The sequence below is a fragment of the Bos grunniens genome, chromosome 7 (assembly GCF_055505025.1).
Source record: "Bos grunniens cultivar Pamir isolate PY7600 chromosome 7, Bosgru_T2T1.0, whole genome shotgun sequence".
In the NCBI taxonomy this organism is placed as follows: domain Eukaryota; kingdom Metazoa; phylum Chordata; class Mammalia; order Artiodactyla; family Bovidae; genus Bos; species Bos grunniens.
Window position 1 is genome coordinate 16,965,531 of NC_141171.1, and position 25,528 is coordinate 16,991,058.

At 46.2% G+C, this 25,528-nt stretch overlaps 1 non-coding gene across 1 annotated transcript; it reads right to left on the reverse strand.

Annotated features, from left to right (window-relative positions):
• Positions 1-5,796: 5,796 nt before the first annotated feature.
• Positions 5,797-5,869, reverse strand: TRNAR-CCU (transfer RNA arginine (anticodon CCU)). The gene has a single exon. It is a non-coding gene; the product is annotated as a tRNA-Arg (tRNA).
• Between the last annotated feature and the right edge of the window lie 19,659 nt (positions 5,870-25,528).

Sequence of the window (25,528 nt, forward strand, 5' to 3'; positions counted from 1 at the left end):
ATCTGATTCTCAAAACGAAGAGTTTAAAGAGTCCAAAGGTCTAGCCCTTCTGAGCCTCAGCTTCTCCAGCTGTCACAGAAGTTGAATTTCAGAATTTTTGCTCTCTAGCTGGAACTCAGATCCCAAACAAAAATTTCTAGCTTTCCCCACTGCTTTCCCACCTCTGAGAACAGACACCACCTGCCATCCTTGATATGGAGATTAGTCAGAAGCTGTTGGACCTGAGGCTGTTAGTCCCCTCAGCAAACTCCTATGCATCGGGCAAAGTCCAGTTCAAAAATCCCCTGCCCATGCCAAAATAATTAGTTTACCCTGTTGAATTCCCTAAACTGATTACGCTGATGGTGCCTCCATCATAGCACTTCTGGAATGTAAAAAATAAATAGCAAATAACCATTTGAGGTAATATTTAGCAGGTGCTTATGGGCTAGGCATGTTGTTAAGAGTTTCATACACATTATCTTATTTATTTGGCTACATCAGGTCTTAGTTGGGGCACTCAGGATCTTTGTTGCCTCGTGTAGAATCTTCTTTTGCAATGCATAGACTCTAGTTGCTGGCCATGAGGGCTTAGTTTTTCCAAAGCATGTGGGATCTTAGTTCCCTGACCAGGGATGGAACCCAAGTCCCCTGCATTCAAAGGCAAATTCTTAATCACTGGACCACCAGAGAAGTCCCACATATAATCTCATTTCATCACCAAAAAACTCTAGGAGAGAGAGAACTCTTATAATCTCCCAATACAGGTCCCAAGAGACAGACCTGACTCTATGATAGTCTTGGACCAGAGAGAAGGACTCTAGGAGGGCAAGAAAGAAAGAAGCATTCTGCCTGGGAATGGGAGTCTTGAAGGCTCAATTGTTGCTGTTGTTGATGAGTCGCTAAGTCATGTCTGACTCTTTGCGACCCCATGTACTGCAGCACTCCAATCTTCCCTGTCCTTCACCATCTCCCAGAGTTTGCTCAAAATCATGTCCATTGAGTTGGTGATGCCATCCAACCATCTCATCTTCTGTCTCCCCCTTCTGCTCTTGCCTTCAATCTTTCCCAGTATCGGGGCCTTTTCAAATGAGTCAGTTATTCACATCAGATGGCCAAAATATTGGAGTTTCAGCTTCAGCATCAGTCCTTCCAACGAATATTCAGGGCTGATTTTCTTTAGGATGGACTAGTTGGATCTCCTTGCAGTCCAAGGGACTCTCAAGAGTCTCCTCCAACACCACAGTTTGAAAGCATTAATTCTTTGGCACTCAGAGCTTTCTTTATAGTCCAACTCTCACATCCATGCATGACTGCTGGAAAAACCATAACTTTGACTAGACAGACCTTTGTTGGCAAAGTAATGTCGACTCACTGTCCTCCATTATCTCCTGGAGTTTGCTCAAATTCATGTCCATTGAGTCAGTGATGCTATCCAACCATCTCATCCTCGGTCACCCTCTCCTCCTCCTGCCTTCAATCTTTTCCAGCATCAGGGTCTTTTCCAATGAGTCGGCTCTTCATATCAGGTGGCCAAAGTATTGGAGCTTCAGCATCAGTCTTCAGTGGAAAGGAACACCCATGAAAAGCAGAGGGTAGGACAGGCAAATGCCCAAAAACAGGAGTGTGTGGAACATGTGGGAACTGAGTAAGACTGGAGCTTTCAGGGAGGGGAGAAAGGGAAAGAGGACAAATAGAGGCTGGAGGGGTGAATAGGGGCCAGGAGCCTGCGCAGCAGATCATGGACAAGAGGGGCTATGCCCCACCCCTGAGGTGAGCCCTAATGGGCTCCCAGGAAGAGGAGTCACTCTAGAAGGTTCTCCATGGGGAGAACTAGAACTGGTCTGGAGAGCAGTGAGAGCTCCAGGGCTGGGCTGGAGGAGCATGAGGCAGAGGGAAACTTTAGGGACAAGATTGAGGACATCCTGGCTGAAACAGAGTTCCTGGGGCCCGTGAGGAGGGTCAGGAGGGGTGGTAGGATGTGGGGAGAGTGGCTAGGGAAGGAACCCCAAGATCAAGTTGACAGAGGTATGGGATTCCAGTGTGGGAAGGGTCAGGGGCTGCCGAGGATGAGTCAGCTTTCCTAGAACGCCTTTGTCTCTCTTAGGCTCCTTTGCCAAGGTCCACCCTGGTCTGTTCTTCAGCCACCAAATATGTCTTACACGGGCACTGGGCTAGGCTCCTGCTGCCCCAGAAACAGCCCAGCCTACATGTGGAAGGTGGGGAGGGACGGTCCCACATTGGGGACACGCACGACCAATACCTCCATGGCTAAGCCCCATGGAAGGCTGGTGCATCAGGCAGCCATTCCTTCTAGAATTCTCCCTACCTGGACTTCCCTCGTAGTGCAGTAGATAAGAATCTGCCTGCCACTGCAGGGGACACAGGTTCGACCCCTGATCTAGGAAGATCCCACATGCTGCGGAGAAACTAAGCCTGTGCACCACAAGTCCTGAAGCCCACGTGCCTAGAGCTCCACCATGTGAGAAAGTCACAGCAATAAGAAGCCCAAGCCCCACAACTGAAGCGTAGCCCCCGCTCGCCACAACTAGAGAAAGCCTGCTTGTAGCAACAAAGACTCAGTGCAATCAAAAATAAATAAGTAATAAAAACAAAAAATTCCCCCCACCTGCTCTCTGGAAACCAGGGGAGGAGCAACTGGTCAGGTGTGGTGAGACAGAGGCAGTGTGGGGCCGTTGGAAGTCTTAGTGACACACAAAAGGGACCGTGACAGCAGGGGCTGTTGCTGCCATTGGATCCTCCTCACTGCTGGTGTGCCCTCTTGCCTTCCACTGCACGAGTCTGTTGCATGCCTGCCCCTTACCGACAGGGTCACTCACTACATTACACCATCGTGAAGCCATGTGGGCGCTCTTACCCTCCCCCCAAGCTTGCCAATGCCACCCCCAACACTGCCACAAGGGCAGAGCAAGTCACGGTTTCCCCGTCAACACCAACTGACTGCCAGATTCCTATTACACGGTGACCCGTCAGCGTCCCCCTCTGCCGTCACCTCCTTGTCTCCCATCCAGCCGACACCTTGCTGTTTTCTGGTTTGCTCCCCTGCCTGGGACATTCGTGTGGCCTCCTGTTACCATTACACCTTTCCCTTATTGCCGTGACATTGTCACCCACAAACACCATCACCCAGAGTGTCAGGATTCTTAAAGAGCAAGCCACAGAAATCAGTCTTGGCAGAAAGGGTGCTTGGTGGAGTACAGGATCTCTGGGGTCCTGCAGCCAGCAGAGGCACCCCCAAACCACCCAGAGATCTGGTCCTACTGAAACACCATCCATTCCTTCTCTGCTCCAGTTCAAATGGTGCTTGGCAATCCTGGACTCTGGAAACCAAACTGAAGCCAACCTCAGCAAAACAGAACCCAGGGGAGTCCACTTAATTTAAAAAAAAAATTTTTTTTACTTTATTTGGAGTATAGCCTATGAACAGTGTCGTGATAGTTTCAGGCGGACAGCAAAGGGACTCAGCCACACATATACGTGTATCCATTCTCCCGTCCCACCCAGGCTGCTGCATGATATTGAGCAGAGTTCCCTGTGCATGCATGCTAAGTTGGTTCAGCGTGTCCGACTCTTTGCAACCCTGTGGACCGTAGTCCACCAGACTCTGTCTAAGGGATTCTCCAGGCAAGAATACTGGAGTGGGTTGTCATTTCCTTCTCCAGGGGATCTTCCTGACCCTGGTTATCCATTTTGAATATGGCAGTGTGCACATGCCTATCTCAAACTCCCTAATTATCCTTTCCCTCATCCTTCAAAGGGGTCCCACTCTTGATGCCACCATCCATCAAAGTTGGGGCCAAAGTCACTTGGCTGGAGGACTGTGGCGGGGGGTGCTTATGCCCCCACCTTGCAGCAAGGTGCCTGGGAGAATGGAGATCCAGTGTCTTGAAATTTTGTCATTCGATCTGCCCTGTGAAGGGGGCATGTCCGAGACCCAGGGAAAGGTCATCTTAGTCCTCTGACTAAGGAGGCAGCAAAAGTCCCATATGCTGTGTTGGCTCTGTCTCGTCACCAGTCGCTGGTCCTGCCCCACCGTCTCCCTTGATGCTGTCACCGTCATCACCGAGGCAGTCTTTTTCTTTGGCCACGCCGCACCGCATGTGGGGTCTTAGTTCCCCGACCTGGGATTGAACCCGTGCACCCAGCACTGGAAGTGTGGTCTTAACCACCGGACCACCACTGAAGTCCCCACCATGGCTGTATCTGAGTGTTGTCATCTCTCACTGCCTCGCTCTCTGCTGTCCCTTATCACTGTAAAACGACCGCCCAACCAACATCACACCAATCCCTCGGGTATTGTCCTCTTACACTGTCACCTGTTGCTGTCACACTGCCTCCTCAGGGGCACCTGCTGCTGTCACACTGTCTACATCACCCCCTGTTCCTGTTCATTGTCTCCTGTCCCTGTCACATGGTCACAGCATTCATCCTCCGCTGAGTGCCCCACACTGTTGTCATCCTGGAGGGTCACTGTGCAATGTCTGAGTCATTCTAGCTCTATTCTTTCTCCCCACATCACCCCCCAGCCCCATGACTTTCGGTACTGTCCTGGACTGCCCTCTTGCAGACAGAACTCAGCTGTATGTGTCCAAGCCTAGAAGACTCGTAGATGCCAGTAACGTGAGTCTAAGGGAAGGAGGGACACATGGCTGGCAGCGTGTGCCCAGGAGCACAGGGCCAGGGCTGGGGACAGACACATGGCGGGACGGGGGGGGCTGCAGTCTGTGCCGCGGGGGGTGGCCTGGTAGTCTGGGGACAGAGCTCTCTTTGTCTGAGTACAGGAAGCAGCTGGGCTTAGGGAGGATGGAGCACATGGCCAGGGAATTTGGCTGGATGCCTGGGAATGAGGCAGGGTTGGGGCGGGGTGGCAGGGTGCGGGGGGAGTGGTGCGTTCTGGAGTTCCCTGGGAAGGCCCCGAGAAGGTCAGGCGCAGGCTAGGAGGAGCGGAGAGAACAGCTGGACCCAGACGGCCTCCCCATCTGGTTCTGCAGGAATGACAGCCCCCTCTACACATTCTCACAATAGACCCCTGAGGCAGGCTCTTCTGTCCCCATTATACAGATGGGTAAAGGAGATCAGTCCTGGGTGTTCATTGGAAGGACTGATGCTAAAGCTGAAACTCCAGTACTTTGGCCACCTCATGCGAAGAGTTAACTCATTGGAAAAGACCCTGATGCTGGGAGGGATTGGGGCAGAAGGAGAAGGGGACGACAGAGGATGAGATGGCTGGATGGCATCACCGACTCGACGGACATGAGTTTGAGTGAACTCCGGGAGTTGGTGATGGACAGGGAGGCCTGGCGTGCTGCAATTCATGGTGTCACAAAGAGTCAGACATGACTGAGCGACTGAACTGAGCTGAACTGAACTGAAATGGAGGCACAGAATCCCCAAGTCACTCATCCCGTCCCCAGAGCCCTAAAGAACACAGGCAGATTTGACTCACAAAGCAGCAAACCTCAGTCTGCTGAGCAGAGGGAGACAGCAGAAACCCCTGTCTTTGATATGTACACATATATTCTTTATTCTTCAACCATGAACACAAATGCTGGCCCCCATATGCATTGTTCGTCCTTGCTTTTTTCCTCTTTGGAAACATTTGTTTTACTTGTAAACCAAGAAGTACCTCTTAATGATTATCATTTTTATTACTTTTTATTTATTTGGGGGACTGGGATAAAATTTATTTTTTCTTTTTTTAAACTTACCTAGAACTTATTTTTACTTTATTTGTTTGGCTTCACTGAGCCTTAATTGCAGCACATGGAATCTTTAGTTGCAACATGTGGAATCTAGTTCCCTGACCAGGGATTGAACCTGGGCCCCCTGAATTAGGAGTTCAGAGTCTTAGCCACTGGACCACCAGGAAACACTCTTGAATTTATTTATTTACTTCTGAAAAAATTTTTTTATTTTGTATTGGGGTGTAGCTGATTAACAATGTTGTGACTGTTTAGCTGAACAGGGAAGGGACTAGACATAAGTATACATGTACCCATTCTTCCCAAACTCCCCTCCCATCCCAGCTGCCACATACCACTGAATTGAAGTATAGTTTTTTTACATTATTGTGTTAGTTTCAAGTGTACAGTGCAGTGGTTCTATTATATGTATATATATATATCATCTTTCAAAAGTTTTATTGAAACGTAGTTAATGTACAATGTCGTGCTCGTTTTGTGAATAGCACAATGATTCAGTTATACATACATATATACACAAATGTACATTCTTTCCTACATTCTCTTCCATTACAGGTTATTCCTTGAGTGTAGTTCCTTGTGCTATGCAGTAGGTTCCTACTGGTTATCTATTTTATATGTAGCAGTGTGTATATGTTAATCCCAAACTCCTAATTTATATCCTTCTCCTGCTTTCCCCTTCGGTTAGCCATAAGTCTATTTTCTGTGTCTGCGAATCTATCTCTAGGTTGTAAGTAAGTTCATTTGTATCTTATTTTTTGGATTCTGCATATAAGTAATGTCACACAACGTTTCTCTTACTGTCTGGCTTACTTCACTTAGGTCCATGCATGTTGCTCCTGATGGCTTTATTTCATTCTTTTTACGGCTGAGTAGTATTCTGTTGTCTATATGTACCACATCTTATTAATCCAATCATCTGTCAGAGGACATTTAGGTTGCTTCCATGTCTTGGCTGTTATAAATAGTGCTACAATGAACACTGGGGTGCATGTATCATTTTGAATTAGGGTTTTGTCAGAATATGTGCCCAGGAGTGGGATTGCTGGATCATATGGTAGGTCTAGCTTTAATTTTTTAACTGAAACTCCATACTGTTCTCCACAGTGGCTGTTCCAATGTACATTCTCACCCACAGTGTAGGAGGGCTCCTTTTTCTCCCACCCTCTTTAGCTCCATTTGATGGAACATTATTCAGCCTTTAAAAGGGAGGAGATTCTGACACCCGCTACAACATGGTGAACCTTGAGGACATGATGCTCAGTAAAAAGAGCCAGATACAAAAGACAAATACTGTCTGATCCCACTCATAGGAGGTCCCTCGAGGAGTCAGATCCACAGAGACAGGAAGTAAACGGTGGGTCCAGGAGCTGGGGGAGGGGATGGGGAGTCAGTGTTTCATGGGGACAGAGCTTCAGTTTGGGGAGATGAAAAAGTACCGGAGATGGATGATGGGATGGTTGCCCAACAATGTGAATGTGCTTAATAGCATGTAAATGCACACTTAAAATGCTTAAGCAGTAATTGCACAATGTATATTTACATCACATCATTACGCTGTCCACTTAAAATTTTTTTTCATTGCTGTCCATTTTTCTACATATAGTTTTATTTTAAAGTTTATTTTATTCTTGGCTGTGCTGGGTCTTCATTGCTGTGCAGTCTTTTTTCTCTAGCTGTGGACAGTGGAGTCTATTCTCCAGCTGTGGCGCTTAGGCTTCTCTTTGCGGTGGCTCCTCTTATTGCAGAGCACAGGCTGTGCAGGCTGTGCTCAGTAGCTGCAGTACGTGGGCTCAGTAGCTGCAGCTCCAGAGCACAGGCTTGGTAGTTGTGGCGTACGGGCTTGGTTGTTCCGCAGCGTGTGGGATCCTCCAGGGTCAGGAATTAAACCTATGTCTCCCATACCGGCAGGCAGATCCTTTACCACTGAACCACCAGGGAAGCCCCACACTGTACACTTTAAACCAATGCAATTCTACCTATCAATTATTCCTCGAAAAAGTGGGAAAAAATTTTAAGAATTTAAATAATCATTAGGATGGTAATTTTTAAAGTATTTTATTGAAATATAGTTGATTTACAATGTTGTGTTAATTTCTGCTGTACATCAAAGTGATTCAATTACACATATGTATACATTCTTTTTCATATTCTTCTCCGTGATGGTTTATCACAGGGCACTGAATATGGTTCCCTGTGCTATGCAGGAGGACCTTGTTGTTTATCCCTTCTCTATATGATCATCTGCATCTCCTAATAGGATGGTAAATCTTACGTTATCTGCATTTTACTTTTTTTTTTTTTAACATGGAGGCCGCAGTCTCATCGCTGAGCTCACCCAAGCAGAATTCCTTCCCTACCTTCAGCCTCTGTCTTTGGATGGGTGGGGCTGGGTGAGTCTGATTCCACAACCATCACTGTTCCCCAGGGCAGCTCCAGAAACATGACATCATGTTCGTTTTGTTTTCTCGGTTTTCGTTTTCCCTCTTGAAGGAGAGAAGTCTGGATGTTGAAGCAGCTATAGGACGAATGATCACTGGCTGCAATCTCACTTCACAAGTCTTGCATTTCCTGTACTTCTGAGGTTGCTGAAGGTGACGGTCCTCTGTCTGTCATGGGGGAGGGCAGACCCGGCCACTGGGAGACAGACAGCTGGACCAACAGGGCTGGTTGTGTCCGAAACACAGAGCTTTGGACTTGAGGCAACAGTCTTGCTGCAGCCATCAGATGCCTTCTGCCTGCTGATCTGCTGGAAACTTTCCGTCAGGAAAAGCTTCATATGAGCTTCCTATGGCCACAGTGACAAGTTATCACAAACTTTGTGGCTTGTAAAAAACACCAGTTTTCTATCTTTCCATTCTGGAGGTCAGAACCCAAAATGGCTTTCACTGGGCTGACATCAAGTCACCCTCAGGACTGCAATCCTTCCAGAGACTATGGAGAGAGTCCATTTCCTGGCCTTTTCCATCTTCTGGAAGCTACCTGCATCCCCTGGACTGTGGCCCCTTCCTCCATCTTCAAAGCCAGTCGTGTAGCATCCTCTAATCCCTCTCTCTCTGACCCTCCTGCCTCCCTCTTTTAAGGACCCTTGTGATTCCCCTAGTAATGCAGGAGCATCCTCCCATCTCCATATCCTCAACTTAACCCCATCTGCAAAGGTGTCCCCATCTTTCACAGGCCCTGGCAATTAGAATGTGAGCATCTTTGGGACACTCTATGTAGCCTGCCATCGTGAGTTTTTCTGATGGAGAAGAAACATCAGCTCCAGAGGCATGAACAACATATGGAGCCCAACCTCTCAACCTCTGGACTTTGCTTCCCTCATCTTCAAAATGGGAAGGAAAATCTCTCTGTTGGTCATTTTCCTGGGAAAATCAAGTAGGATCCAGCTAATAGTAATGTACAGTGGCCATGTGGTGGTCCAAGACACAGGTGCCTGGTGACCCAGGCCTGAGGGCATCCTCCATTTCTTGTGTACTAAGTCGCTTCAGTCGTGTCCAACTCTCTGTGACCCTATGGACTGTAAGCCCACCAGGCTGCTCTGTCCATGGAATTTCCCAGACAAGAATACCAGAGTGGGTTGCCATGCCCTCCTCCAAAGGATCTTCCCAAATCAGGGATGGAACCTGCATCTCTTACATCTCCTGCTTTGGCAGGCGGGTTCTTTACTACTAGTGTCACCCATTTATTGACTGCCTACTGTATACTAGGCATGGGGAACAGGAAGGAAGCAGAAACAGCCCTAGACCCTGCCCTCCTGCTGTTTGTATCAGAGTCTGGGGGATATTATTCACTCTAGCGTTTATTGAGTGCCTGCGATATATATATCAGGCATTGTTCCAGGTGAGGGGGCAGCACAGTGGCAAGCAAAGCAAAGATCCATGGGACTCACATTCTGGTGGTGGTTAGTCTTGGGGCAAGGAGGTATTGATGCCCCAGGGGCCTGACTTAGGCTGGAGGTCAGGGGAGGCTTCTCCAAGACAGAGATTGGCCAGATAAGGAATTAAAACTGAGGGAAGGGGAGAGAGGAGCATCCCAGATGGTAGGGAACAGTATGTGCAAAGGCCCTTGTGAGTTGCATGATGGAGCACAGGGAACAAAGGGAACCACGAGTGAGACGTGAGGCAATGGCAATCTATGGGGATTTTCTTGCTATTTAAAATCATCTGGGAGGGACTCCCCTGGTGGTCCAGTGGCTAAGACTCCATACTCCCAACACAGGGGGCCCAGGTTCAATCTCTGGTCAGGGAACCAGATCTCACATGCCTCAACCAAAGATCCTACATTTTGCAACAAAGATCCTGAATCCTGCAACTAAGACCTGGTGCAGCCAAATAAATAATTAAATGATTTTTTAAATTTTAATTTATTTATCTGTTTGTTTATTTTCTTTTTGGCCGTGCTTGGTTGTTGTTTCTGGGAGAGAGAGCTTTCTCTAGCTGCAGCAAGCAGGAGCCACTCTCCAGTTGTGGTGCTTGGGCTTAGTTGCCTCTTGGCATGTGGAATCGTTCCAGGACGAGGGATCAAACCCATGTCCCCTGCATTGGCAGGTGGGTTTTTAATCACTAGACCACGAGGGAAGCCCCAAAACAATTTTTAAAATATTTTAGGGACTTCCTTGGTAGCCCAGTGGCTAGGACTCCATGCTCCCAATGTGGGAGCCCTGGGATCGATACCTGGTTGGGGAACTAGATCCTACATGCCTCAACTAAGACCTGATGCAGCCAAATAAATAAATAATAAAAATAAAAGATAATCAAATTTTTAATTAAAAATAAATTTTAAATTTTTAAAAATATCTTTAAAAAATCAACAGGGAGCCATTGGCAGCTTTTATGCAAGGGGTGATTGTAAGTGGGTTCTGCAAAGACTGGGGCCACTGGGCCAGGTATGGGTTAGTCCTGTGGGATCAGGTTACCCACTCCCAGCCCTGACATCTGCACCCACCTCTCTGGGGCTCTGGTGTTTGCCTCACCTGTTTCCCAGTGGTCCCATCCACCCCAACCCCAGCTGCTGTTGGAATCTCTGCTTACAGTTTCTTGCCCTGCCCCCAAGCCTGGAGGATGGCACTAGTTCAGTCAACATCTATTAAGCAGCCATTGTGTGCAAGGACCTTTACATTTGTTATCACACTGAGTTCCCCCAATAATCCTACCCAGGCTTCCCAGGTGGCACTACTGGTAAAGAATCCACCTGCCAGTGCAGGAGATGAAAGAGACATGGATTCAATCCCTGGATGAGGAAGATCCCCTGGAGGATGAAATGGCAACCCACTCCCATATTCTTGCCTGAAAAATTCCATGGACAGAGGAGCCTGGCAGACATGACTGAGTGATTGAGCAGCCATGCAATCAATCAATAATCCTACTAGGAAGGTGTGAAGCCCAAGATGAAACTCGAAAACTGATGCCCAAGGAGGCAAATGGTTAAGTGAAGACTGTTGGTTCTGGAAGCTCAAACACCACTGACTCTCAGAAGATACCCATGAGCCAGGGTAACCTCTGGGTCTTCGGTGAACCTTCAGTGAATCAATCAATGGATGAGTGAATGGTGGGCAAGTCCAGTGAGGCTAGCGGGAAAGAGTGGAAATTGCCTGTGGAGAGCGGTAAGCTGGACCCAGATTGAGAGGGGCCTCGAAAGCTCAACCTGGCGGGTATGGATATGATGTGGTGGCCGTAGGGAGACATCAAGGGTTCTAGGCAGGGATCTGTTTTTGAGTTTGGACCACATTGCCAGGAAGGGTGGAGTTCAGTGGGCCTGCCACTAGGCGGCACTCAAGTCTTCCCAGAGATTGTCTTCAGCACGGCATTGTGGAGATGGTGGCCACTGGCCACAGGAAACTGTGGAGTTCTTGGAATGTGACCAGTGTGAACAGAGATTTAAGTGTGAAATACACACTGGATTCGGAAGACTTCATAAGGCAGAAAGAATGTCACTTGCCTCACTGATGCTTTTTAAAATATCAATGACATGGAAATTTCCTGGCAGTCCTGTGCTTAGAACTCGGTGCTTTCACTGCCAGATGTGGGTTCAGTCCCTGGTCAAGGAACGAAGATCCTGCTAGCCGAGTGGTGTAGCCAAATTAAAACTTGTGTGTGTGTGTGTGTGTGCAGTATCTAAGTCGTGTCCGACTCTGCAACCCCACGGACTGTAGTCTGCCAGGCTCCTCTGTCCATGGAGTTTCCCAGGCAAGAATACCGGAGCAGGTTGCCATTTCCTACTCCAGAGGATCCCTCAGACCCAGGAATCAAACCCGTGTCTCTGGCGTCTCCTGCATTGGCAGGCGGATTCTTTACCAGTGCGCCACCTGGGAAGCCCTATATATATTAAATATGTATGTGCACTTTTGCGAAGAAGGCAATGGCACCCCACTCCGGTACTCTTGCCTGGAAAATCCCATGGACGGAGAGGCCTGGTGGGCTGCCGTCCATGGGGTCGCTAGGAGTCGGACACGACTGAGCGACTTCACTTTCACTTTTCACTTTCATGCATTGGAGAAGGAAATGGCAACCCACTCCAGTGTTCTTGCCTGGAGAATCCCAGGGACGGCGGAGCCTGGTGGGCTGTCGTCTATGGGGTCACACAGAGTTGGACACAACCAAAGTGACTTAGCAGTGCACTTTGTGCCAAGTCGCTTGACTTGTGTCCGACTCTTTGCGACCCCATGGACTGTAGCCCACCAGGCCACTCCTCTGTCCATGGGATTCTCCAGGGAAGAATACTGGGGTGGGTTGCCATGCCCTCCTCCAGATCTTCCCCACCCAGGGATCGAACTCATGTCTCTTGTCTCCTGCGTTCGCAGCTGGGTTCTTTACCCCTAGCGCCACCTGGGAAGTCCTATATATTAAACACATACACATACATATGTGTATCAGTGACATGTTGAGAGATATATATATATATATCAGTGACGTGTTGATGATATCTGGGGCACATGGGCTAAATAAATTATTAAATTTTGTCTGTTTTCTGTTCCACTTTTTTGCAATGTGGTTAAGATGGCATACATAGGTCATATTTATATTTCTCTTGGACGAAACTGGCTTAGAGAGAAGACTTAGTGTTTTCAACAGTTGCCGGGGGCAAACTACCCTCTCTTTTTTTCTTATTTTCTCTTATACTGGTCATCCTTCAAGGTAACCATCTTGCAGTGTGTCTCACCAGGTTATTCTTACTCATTGACTAAGAGTACATAATACATAATAGACCAAAAGTAGAGAGTAAAGGTTACTGTTTCATAAATATAGAATCATATTAGATACACCTTTGTATTCAAGGTATCCTAAGGGAACTGCCCAGACTACCTGCTGAGGTCCTAATTTACTCTTCTGACTTGCTTGATAACCTCCCATGGTGTGGATGAACCATAATTTATTCAAATAAATATTTTTATACCTGTGCCCATAAGTGAAAGTCATTCAGTCGTTTCTGACTTTTTGCAACCCCATGGAGTATAGACTGCCAGGCTCTTCTATCCATGAAATTTTCCAGGCCAGAATACTGGAGTGGGTAGCCATTCCCTTCTCCAGGGGATCTTCCCAACCCAGGGGTCAAACCCAGGTCTCTCGCATTGCGGGAGAGTTCTTTACTGACTGAGCCATCAGGAAAGCCCAAGAATACTGGAGTGGGGAAAAGTGTTCTCAGGCATGACTGACAGAAATGTGCTATTTTGCTCTGGCAATTGAAGTTAAAATAGTTAAATAGATGAGTAAGAAAAAATCATAAAAATCCAGAAAGATATCCCAGAATACATGAAAAGTTGGCATTTTATCTCTTTTCTTTTCAAATATTCCTTTATTGATGTAAAAATTCACAAAATATTTCAAAGTATACAATTCAGTGACCATTTGCTACACTGACCATGTTACGCAACCACCACCTTTCTCTAGTTTCAAAACATTTTCATCCTTCTAAAAGAAAACTCTGTACCCATTAATCATTCAGGCTTTATTCCCCTTTCCCCTCAGGTTTGGGTAACCACCGATTTCCTTCATGTCTATGTTATTGTTAGTCCATAAGTTGCAACCAACTCTTTTGCAACCCCATGGACTGTAGCCCACCAGGCTCCTCTGTCCATGGGATTTCTCACGCAAGAATACTGGAGTGGGTTGCCATATCCTCCTCCAGGGGATCTTCCTACCCAGGGACCAAATCCACATCTCTTACGTCCCCTGCATTGGAGAGAGGTTCTTTACCAATAGCATCACCCTGGAAGCCCAGTAAGTACTACACAGAAAAGTAAATTCAAGTCCCCAGATCAGATGAAAAGATGTTCAGATGGGCTGTGGGTAAGAACACGCAAATTGACATAATGGTGAGATGCCACTTCCTCAAACTGACACAAATTTTAAAAAGTGGTAACACGCATTGCTGGTGAAGTGATGGGATCAGATGCCATGATCTTAGTTTTCTGAATGTTGAGCCAACTTTTTCACTCTCCACTTTCACTTTCATCAAGAGGCTCTTTAGTTCTTTACTTTCTGCATAACGGTGGTGTCATCTGCATATCTGAGGTTGTTGATATTTCTCCTGGCAATCTTGATTCCAGCTTGCGCTTCATCCAGCCCAGTGTTTCTCATGATGTACTCTGCATATAAGTTAAAAAAGCAGGGTGGCAATATACAGCCTTGATGTACTCCTTTTCCTATTTGGAACCAGACTGTTCTTCCATGCCCAGTTCTAACTGTTGCTTCCTGACCTGCATACAGATTTCTCAAGAGGCAGCTCAGGTGGTCTGGTATTCCCATCTCTTTCTAGCTTGTGGGTGTGCAAAGCCGATGCTTTTTCTGATCTCTGGGGACCATGCTCCAGCCCCTGCCATGCCCACCAGTGCCTGTGGTTAGGAGTTTGGGGTTGGTTTCCCAGCAAGAGTGCTCTGTCATCTGCCTGGGAAATGATGAGGGGAGAGCAGGAATGAGCAAGGGGCCCTTGCAGGCAAAACCTCTTCTCTCTTTCCAGTCTGAGCCTCTGCCCCCGGGTCTACCCTGTGACCAGGTAATCTGATACTCTTCTATCTGCCTTCTTTTTACTCTGTTCCCATCTGACAGACACTGAGGCTTCTCTGGAGTGGCAAGCCTCTGTGTTCTGGGTGCCAGCAAGTTGCATAAACCCAGGTATCTTGAGAATCTACCCTAGCTGTGGCCAGACCTGGGCAGCTTCAGGCAACGACACCTCCACTAAAGCTTTGCTGTATGTTGACACTGGTAAACACTGACCAATTACCAGAGACAGAGTTGGCCCTAAAGCGTGGAAGAGGGCATTGTTTTAAAGTATAAACATTTCAGCAGCATTAAGTACATTTACTTTGTTGTGTAATCGTCACCATCTATCTCCAATTGGACAGGAAAACTGGTCTTGAGTTGAATTTTTTTTTTTTTACTTTAACATCAAACATTTATTTAATTTAAAGTGACTGGATATACATGAAAACATGCTAGGCACTAAACAAAATGATCAAGACGTAGTCCCTGACTTCAAACATACACAGTCAAGCAAATTAATTCCGCTGAGTGGGCACAAACACCAAACCTCTAACTTCAAGCATTTTCTGAACCAGATGCACCCACGATGTTCATTTAATTCCTCTCTGTTTGTGGTGTGATAATGGTAAATATAGGTAGAGAAAGAAGCTTCAAAATAAACAATAACCCTGACAAATTAAGTGTAGAATGATAGAGATTCAGGAAGAAATGAGCGGTCTTGCCACCCTCTTAGCTTCTCAAAAAATGTTTTCTTTGCTGTTTTGGTATGAATCATATGTTAATTAACCAGAAGAGAAAAAATAAAAAAGGAAAGATAAGAGCTAGAAGGTCAGAATCGAGATCAAGGAAAACGAGTGCAGAAACAAATTATAAGAGAGAGGAGGAGAGAATTTGGAAAGTTAGAAAAGCCAAAATAATTGCTTGTTGTTGTTTAGCTAAGTCGTGTCCAACTCTTGGTGACCCCGTGGACAAATGGACTGTAGCCCACCAGGCTCCTGTGTCCATGGGATTTCCCAGACAAGAATGTTGGAGCGGGTTGCCATTTCCTTCTCCATTAAACCGCATTTTACAGATGGCAAAACATGGAAGAAATTTGGTCCAAGCGTACATAGATGGGAAGCAAAAGAATCACCAACGGCTCTCTTTCTCTCTTTAACACAGCATTGGGCTGCATCATCCAGGCTGGAACAAAGTTCTGCAGCCCCGTCCTGGGCATTCCAGTCTCCGATGACAAATTCCATAGCTACTTCTTACTGTGCTACAACGTGAACTTCCTTTTTGTAAGTCACGTGGTTGAAATTGATGGAGAGAGGGTGGATGCTGGGGTAACCCAGAAGCATTTGTTCACACATGTTTTTTTTCCCTAGCACCCTTTATAATTAAAAAAGAAGATCTTAATAATGTAAATAAGAAAAACCTTATTTATTTTTAATTTTTGTATTTTTTAAGCACCAAAAACATTTTGTATTGGGTTATAGCTGACAGGAAAAACCTTATTTAAAAAGGAAAAATGGAAGCTACAAAAATGACTCTCTTCAGGGTAGGCAGTGCTAGGTTCCATGCCTGAGTTTTGTCCCTGGGTTCCATGTTGGTTTCTGTGATTGGGTTTTATGGCTGGGTTCTGTGGCTTCATGCTATAGTGGGGTTTGTGGCTGGGTTCCATGGTTGAATTCTGTGGCTGGGTTTTGTGTTGGGTTCTTGGCACCCCACTCCAGTACTCTTGCCTGGAAAATCCCATGGACAAAGGAGCCTAGTAGGCTCCAGCCCATGGGGTCACTCAGAGTCAGACACGACTGAGCGACTTCCCTTTCACTTTTCACTTTCATGCACTGGAGAAGGAAATGGCAACCCACTCCAGTGTTCTTGCCTGGAGAATCCCAGGGACGGGGGAGCCTGGTGGGCTGCTGTCTATGGGGTCGCACAGAGTTGGACACGACGGAAGCGACGCAGCAGCAGCAGCAGCTATAGCTAGGTTTTACGACTGGCTTTTATGTTGAGTTCCATGATGGCATTTCATGGTTGTTGTCGTTGTTTTAACCCTACAATTCTTTCCTTCTTTTCACTTTAAAATTTTTATTCATGGTTGCCTTTTGTTCCTGGGCTCTGTGGATGGTTTGGGGCTTCAAAATCTCTACAGCTTTTGCTCTTTTGCCTGGGAAGTTTCAAGTTCAGGTGAAGATACCGCAAAGACATTTTACAGTATGAAGTATTAAATTAATGAAGACATCCACAGGCTGGATCAGATTTCAATTAGGTTAAAAGTGACCTCTCAGGAGCAAATGCTTTCATCTCAAAGGAAGAGGCGGTGCCCAGAGTTTGAGGCCAGAGACTGGGCACAGAAGGCAGGAGAGGTTTATCTGAGGTAGAGATTAAATCGGGATGACTGCTGGCTGTATTAGTGCTCTGGGGACTAAGTGCCGTGTGGCGGGGTCCAGCCCCGGCTGATCCAGGGTATTCGAAGGGGAGACGGCTTAGGCGACTATTTAAATATTCATCAAAGATATAAAGAGTAATAGAATGAGGATAGCTCAGTAGGAAAATTCAGTGGAGAAAAGAGGCTGAGTAGCTTGGTTTACGCGGGAGACCAATAAAACTTCAAGACAAGAAGCTTGCACCACTTACGTAGGCCGCAGGCGTCCTTCCGTTCTCCCGAAGGAGAGGAGACACTGAGGCCTCCCCGGTCGGATCTTAGAAGCCCAGGCATAATTAGTAAGCATGGTGGGTTCCGCGCTCCAGATGGAGACTCAGCCAGAGTGAGAGAGAGAGAGACATGGGGAGACCAGTCTTTCGAGGAACTGATCCCAATTCTTTATTTTCCAGAGTCTGTTTTTATACACTGAGATGTTATATAAAAGTCAACGCGGGGACAGCAGTCCTGACTTTTATTAAAGTCAGGTGCTTCATACAAATGTATACAGAGGTCTTAGGGGTGTTACATCATCTTCTGGCCAGGGGGGCCTGCTGACAATTTATGACCCTCTCCTTGTGACAGTGGTCAGTCAACCAGAACACTTTTTTCTCCAAGGGTGATTATTCTTAAAACAGACGCCACCCAAATAAAGTTACATTCCTATAGGGTGAGGGTGTAGTGGGTTTTAGTTAAGGAAAGAATTTACTTAGCCTAAGGTCTAACGTGATTAATATCAAAGGTTAATAGTTATTTCTTCTACATATTCATTAATGTGTGTAAGGGCAGGGGATATGGAGACTTAGCAACAAACATTGGCTCAACAAATGAAAAACCCTTCACCAATACAATTTCTAATCAGCCCATTATACTTATACTAATAGTTTTCTAACTTTTCTAAGGAACCTGTTTTTAGAAGGTTTAAAGCATCTCGTGCCTCTCACGGTTGGGAGGCTGTGAGCAATCACATGTGGCCGGACAAGCCTGTCAGGCAGGCTAGAGAACCTTCAGAGGAGTTTGTAGGTTAAAACACTCTTATCACGCCCAGGAATTATTATTAACTGGAGCTCTAAGTTAACTCCTTTTCCGAAAGAGGTGGTGGGGGACAGCCCCCCGTAAAGTCAGAGGTGTAGGTGAGAGCACAAAGTAGTAAAGTAGGCAGGCTCTGGTTAATGGGGGTAGATGCTCAAGGATTTCCAGGGGGACTCCTGAGGCTCGATCCCGCCTTTGCGTATGTCGAGCCTCCTTCCTCATGACCTTTGCCATGGGCGGAGTACCTCACTCTGGCCCCCAACAGCCGTGGGTTTTGGTGCTCTGCCCTCAACCTTATTTTTCCTCAAGTATTTTTTGTTATTGGGGCTTCCCATGTGGCACTAGCGGTAAAGAACCTGCCTGCCAATGCAGAAGACATAAGAGACACAGGTTTGATTCCTTGGTTCAGGAAGATTTCCCTGGAGGAGGGCATGGCAACCCACTCCAGTATTCTTGCCTGGAGAATCCCACAGAGGAGCCTGGTGGGCTACAGTCCACGAGGTCTTGCAGAGTTGGACATGATTTAAGCGACTTAGCAAAACATTTGAATACGTTTAATATGTTATTATAATTAATAGCCTATTATAATGTAAATCATACATTATTTATTAATATATTATATATTCTCCAGCCAAGAATACTGGAGTAGGTAGCCATTCCCTTCTCCAGGAGACCTTCCCGACCCAGAGATCAAACCCAGGTCTCCTGCTTTGCAGGCAGATTCTTTACCATCTGAGCCACCAGGGAAGCCCCTATTATATACATAAATACATAAATAATATCCTGTTATTTGAGGAGTGGGATTTTTTTTTTCAGGAAAACATTGGAATGTTCTGGTATACGTTCCTGATATGTGGTCACCTACTCTGTGCCAGGCACTTTTTTTTTTTTAATTGGGCTGCACCTGGTCTTAATGGTGGCACTCAGAATCTTAGTCGCAGCAGGCACTCTTAGTTGCAGCATATGGGATCTATTTCCCTGACCAGGCAGATTCCTTACCATCTGAGACACGAGGGAAACCCTCTGTGAGGTGTATTTCTCTCTAAATAAATCCACTTCTTACCCATCACTTTGTCTCTCACTGAATTCTTTCCGTGATGAGACATAAAGAACCTGAGCTTTATTAAGTCCTGGTGTGTGATCTCAGTTAAAAGACCAAGGCTTCAAGTCCTAATCTGAGTTACACGGTTTCAAAGGGGTTTGCCGCTTCCTGTTCAGGGGCTTGGGCAAAGCTGTCATGAGGATAAAAGGGGCAGAAAAATGAGGCCCCTGTGGAAGATTAGCAGGTAGAGGTCACGGGAAGTGGGAGCCTGGACTTGAGTGAATCCATCTGACACCAGGGTCTCTGCAGGGGTGAGTGCTTTGGCAATTGCCCTCTTCATCACAGGTGCTTGGGCTTCTCTAGTGGCTCAGTAAGTAAAGAATTTGCCAGGAGTTCAGGAGACCTGGGTTCAATCTCTGAGTCGGGAAGAATCCCTGAAGGAGGAAATGGCAACTCATTTCAGTGTTCTTACCTGGGGCATCCCATGGACAGAGGAGCTTGGCAGACTATCGACCACGGGATCACAAAGAGTCGGACACGACTCGGACCTGTTCGTGACGAACTCGGACCTGTTTGTGACTAACACGAACAGGTGCTTGCCCTGTGAAATCTGATATTTCCCTCTGCCCAGGAAAGTTCTGGATTCCTTTCAGAAGCTGTCTGGGAGCATTGACCACTACCCAATCTGCCTCAGTTTCCCTGGAAAGCCTCCGTTTGCAGTAAGGGTGGCGAGAAGGGGGAGCAGGGCTCGTGGGCATCCTCCTGCGACTGCCTAATGCTCTTTGCCACACCTCGAGTTGAATCTAGGTAAGAATGCTACCTTTCCAGGATGCTGACATGCTGAAGAGGAGGCAGGACCATGGAAGAGTTAAAACAGGGAATTCCCCGGTGGTCCAGTGGTAAGGACTCTGTGCATTCACTTCGAGAACCTGGGTCAATCCCTGGTTGGGGAATTAAGATTCTGAAAGCTGCGTGGCACAGCTGAAATAAAACAAAATTTAAAAACTGTGACTTTTTAAAAGAATTACAGAATGTTGCTCCAACTTGCAGCTTTCAGTATTAATAGCCTTAGGAGAAGGAAATGGCAACCCACTCCAATGTTCTTGCCTGGAGAATCCCAGGGACGGGGGAGCCTGGTGGGCTGCCGTCTATGGGGTCACAAAGAGTTGAATGCTGACTGAGCACACACACACACACACACACACACACACACACACACACACCAAGAATCATAAATTTGTCTTTTTCTAGCCAGTATTTCCACTTCTAAGAATTCATCCTGAATAAATACAAGAACTAGGCAAGCCAGTCAGAATGGCTGCGACCCTAAAGTCTACAAGCAATAAATGCTGGAGAGGGTGTGGAGAAAAGGGAACCCTCTTACACTGTTGGTGGGAATGCAAACTAGTACAGCCACTATGGAGAACAGTGTGGAGATTTCTTAAAAAACTGGAAATAGAACTGCCTTATGATCCAGCAATCCCACTGCTGGGCATACACACTGAGGAAACCAGAATTGAAAGAGACACGTGTAACCCAATGTTCATCGCAGCACTGTTTATAATAGCCAGGACATGGAAGCAACCTAGATGTCCATCAGCAGATGAATGGATAAGAAAGCTGTGGTACATATACACAATGGAGTATTACTCAGCCATTAAAAATAATACATTTGAATCAGTTCTAATGAGGTGGATGAAACTGGAGCCTATTATACAGAGTGAAGTAAGCCAGAAAGAAAAACACCAATACAGTATACTAACACATATATATGGAATTTAGAAAGATGGTAACAATAACCCCGTGTACGAGACAGCAAAAGGGACACTGATGTATAGATCAGTCTTATGGACTCTGTGGGAGAGGGAGAAGGTGGGAAGATTTGGGAGAATGGCATTGAAACATGTATAATATCATGTAGGAAATGAGTCGCCAGTCCAGGTTCAATGCACGATACTGGATGCTTGGGGCTGGTGCCCTGGGACAACCCAGAGGGATGGTATGGGGAGGGAGGAGGGAGGAGGGTTCAGGATGGGGAACACATGTATACCTGTGGCGGATTCATTTCGATATTTGGCAAAACTAATACAATATTGTGAAGTTTAAAAATAAAATAAAATTAAATAAATAAATAAAAATAAATTTTAAAAAAAGTTAAATACAAAAAAAAAAAAAAGAACTAGGCAAACATTTGCACATACCCAAAGATCCCCTGGAGAAGGAAATGGCAACCCACTCCAATACTCTTGCCTGGAAAATTCCATGGACGGAGGAGCCTGGTAGGTATAGTCCATGGGGTCTCGAAGAATGGGACATGACTGAGCGACTTCACTTTGACTTTTCAAACACATGGTAGTGTTTTTTTAAAAAACATTTATTTTATTGAAGTATAATCGATTTACAGTGTTGTGTTAACTTCTGCTGTATAGCAGAGTGGTTCAAATATATGTAAATACATATTCTTTTTCATTTACTTTCCCATTGTGGTTTATCACAGGATTTTGAATGTGGTTTCCTGTGCTATACAGTAGGACCTTGTTGTTTATTCATTCTGTGTATAATAGTTTGCATCTGCTAAGCCCAAACTCTGAATCCATCCCGCCCCCACCCACTGGCAGCATTATTCCAATATTCACTTAGCCAAAGCTTATAGTGCCCAGTTAAGTCAACTGTGATATTATAACATGATCACATTGGCTGCTGCTGCTGCTGCTAAGTCGATTCAGTCGTGTCGGACTCTGTGCAACCCCATAGATGGCAGCCCACCAGACTCCCCCGTCCCTGGGATTCCCCAAGCAAGAACACTGGAGTGGGTTGCCATTTCCTTCTCCAATACGTGAAAGTGAAAAGTGACGGCTAGACAGTCATTAAAAATGCTTTTAATGCTTTTTAAGTGCATGAAATGATTTTCTAATGACACAGAAAGATTTTTTTTTTAACAATATGACAAGTGTATGTGTTAGCTGCTCAGTTGTGTCCAGCTCTTTGCGATCCCCTGGACTATAGCCCACCAGGCTCCCCTGTCCATGGGGTTCTCCAGGCAAGAATACTAGAGTGGGTTGTCATTTCCTCCTCCAAAAGATCTTCCTGACCCAGGGACTGAACCTGGGTCTCCTGCATTTCAGGCAGATTCTTTACTGTCTGAGCCACCAAGTAAGTGTTTTTATAAATAATATTCTAAGGAAAACATGCATGCAGGTAGAAGCCAATATTTTTTTCTAGATTTTTCTGTGATTAAAGATCCCAACGGGGCTTCCCTGGTGGCTCAGTGGTGAAGAATCAACCTGCCAATGCAGGAGGCAAGGGTTCGATCCCTGGTCTAGGAAGATCCCACATGCCACAGAGCAACTAAGCCCATGTGCCACAACTGTGGATCCTGTGCCCTAGACTCCAAGAACTGCAATTAATGAAGCCCGTGTGCCCTACAGCCCAAGCTCCACCAAAGAGAAGCCACCGAAATAGGACGCCTGTGCACCGCAACGAAGAGCAGCCCCTGCTCACCACAACTAGAGAAAAGCCCTCACAGGAACGAAGACCCAGCTCAGCCAAAAAAATAAATTAATTAATTTAATTATTTTTTAAAAATCCCACTGCCAGGAGTCCCCTGGTGGTTCAGTGGTTAAAACTCTGCACTTCCACTGCAGAAGGCATGGGTTTGATCCCTGGTTGGGGGACTAAGATCCCACATGAGGCACAGCATGGTCAAACAGAAGAAGAAAAAAAAATCCCACAGCCTATGAAGCAATAGGAATTTTCATTCAGTGCTGGTGGGAAGGCAAAATGGTCTAATCACTTTGGGAGACTGTTTGGCGGGTTTTTATAAAACTAAACATATTCTTTTTAAAAATAATTTATTTATTTTGGCTGTGCTGGGTCTTCATTGTTGCGTGGGCTTTTCTCTAGTGGGGTGAGCAGCGGCTACTCTCTGGTTGCGGTGCTCGAGCTTCTCACCCTGGTGGCTTCTCTTGTTGCAGAGCACAGCCTCTAGGCCGTGCGGGGTTCATTAGCTGCAGCTCACAGGCTCAATGGTTGTGGTGCCCAGCTTAGTTGCTCCATGGCGCGTGGGATCTTCCTGGACCAGGGATCAAACCCATGTCTCCTGGGTTGGCAGGCAAATTCTTTACCACTGAGCCACCGGGGAAGCCCCAAACTTATTCTCATCATACGATCCAACAGTCACCATCCTTGATATTCACCCAAGTGAGTTGAAAGTTCTTTCTACACAAAACCTGTGCAAAGATGTTTGCAGGCTTATTCCTAACTGTCAAAACATAGAAGTGACCTGGGTGTCCTTCAGTAATTGAGTGAATAAATAAACCGTGGTACATCCAGACAAGGAAATAATATTCTTCATGGAAAAAAAAAAAAGAACTGCATCTTCTCTGTCCGTTCATCTGTTGTTGTGCATTTGGGTTGATTCCATGTCATGGCTATCGTGAATACTGCTGCAAAGAACACTGGGGTAGTGGTGGTGGTGGTTTAGTTGCTGTCATAATTCATTTTGAATTATGGTTTTCTCAGGGTACGTGACCAATAGTGGGACTACTGACGCATATGGTAGTTCTTCCCAGACGGCGCTAGTGGTAAAGAACCCGCCTGCCAATGCAGGAGACATAAGAGATGTGGGTTTGATCCCTGGGTTGAGAAGATCCCCTGGAGAAGGATGTGGCAACCCACTCTAGTATTCTTGCCCAGAGAAACCCATGGAGGGAGCCTAGCGGGCTAGAGTCCATAGCATCGCGAGGAGTCGGACAAGGCTGAGTTGACTTAGCGCAGCACATGGCAGTTCTATTTTTAGTTTTTCAAGGAATTGCCATACTGTGTAAAGCAATTATAGTCCAATAAAAAAATAAAAATTTTAAAATTCACATCTTAAAAAAAAGAAAGAAATGAATTACCAAACCATGAAAAGACATGGAAGAACCTTTAGAGTGAAAGAAGCTGATCTAAAAAGGCTCTTCCAACTCTATGACATGCAAAAGGCAAAACTATAGAAAGAGTGAAGAGGTAGGTGGTTACGAGAGGTTGAGGGGTAAGGAAGGATGAATAAAAGGAATGCAGGGGATTTTAAGGTAGCAGAACTATTCTGTATGATACGGTGATGGTGAATACACGTCTTCACACACTGGTACCCATAGAGCGAACGACCCCAAGAGTGAACTGTGACGTCAGCAACAGACTGTGGTGGTTGTGATGTATCAGTGTATGGATGCCATGCTAATAGCAGGGCAGGCTGTGTGTGTTGGGGGGCAGGAAGTATTTGGGAACTGCAGGTGGTAAGGAACTAGTGGTAAGAAACCTGCCTGCCAATGCAGGAGACACAAGAGATGTGGGTTCCATCCCTGGGTTGAGAAGATCCCCTAGAGAAGGAAAAGGCAACCCACTCCAGTATTCTTTTCTGGGAAATCCATGGACAGCGGGGCCTGGTGGGCTACAGTCCATAGCATCAAAAAGAGTCGGACACGACTGAGGCAACTTAATATAGCACTTGTATTTTTTTTTTTTTGGCTGCTTGTGGGATCTTAATTCCCCAACCAGGAATTGAACCTGGGCTCCCTGCATTGGGAGCATGGAGTCTTAACCACCGGACGACGAGGGAATTCCCAACTACCTGTACTTTCGGCTCAGTTTTTTAATATCATCATTAGCAAATTTTTTGGCTGTGCTGGGTCTTCGTTGCTGCTCAGGTGTTTCTCAAGTTGTGGCGAGCAGAGAATATTCTCTAGTTTTGGTGCACAGACGTCTTGTTGTGAAATACAGGCTCTAGGGCACTTGGGCTTCAGCAGTTGTGGTACCAGGCTCTAGAGTACAGGCTTAGTGTTGTTCTACAAGGGATTAGTTGCTCCATGGCATGTGGGATTTTCCCACATCACGGATGGAACCCACATCTCCTTCATTGGCAGGTGGATTCTTTACTACTGAGCCACCAGGGACGCCCTCTACTCAGTTTTGTTGTGAGGCTACAACTGCTGTAATAAATAAAGCCTATTTTAAAAAATAAAATCCTGGAAACTATATTCAATATCTTATAATAATCTATAAGGGAAAAGAATCTGAAAAAGAATATCAGTTCAGTTCAGTCGCTCAGTCGTGTCCGACTCTTTGCCACCCCATGCAGCACGCCAGGCCTCCCTGTCCATCACCAACTCCCAGAATTCACTCAAACTCAGATCCATCGAGTCAGTGATGCCATCCAGCCATCTCATCCTCTGTCGTCCCCTTCTCCTCCTGCCCTCAATCCCTCCCAGCATCAGAGTCTTTTCCAATGAGTCAACTCTTCGCATGAGGTGGCCAAAGTATTGGAGTTTCAGCTTTAGTATCATTCCTTCCAAAGAAATCCCAGGGCTGATCTCTTCTAGAATGG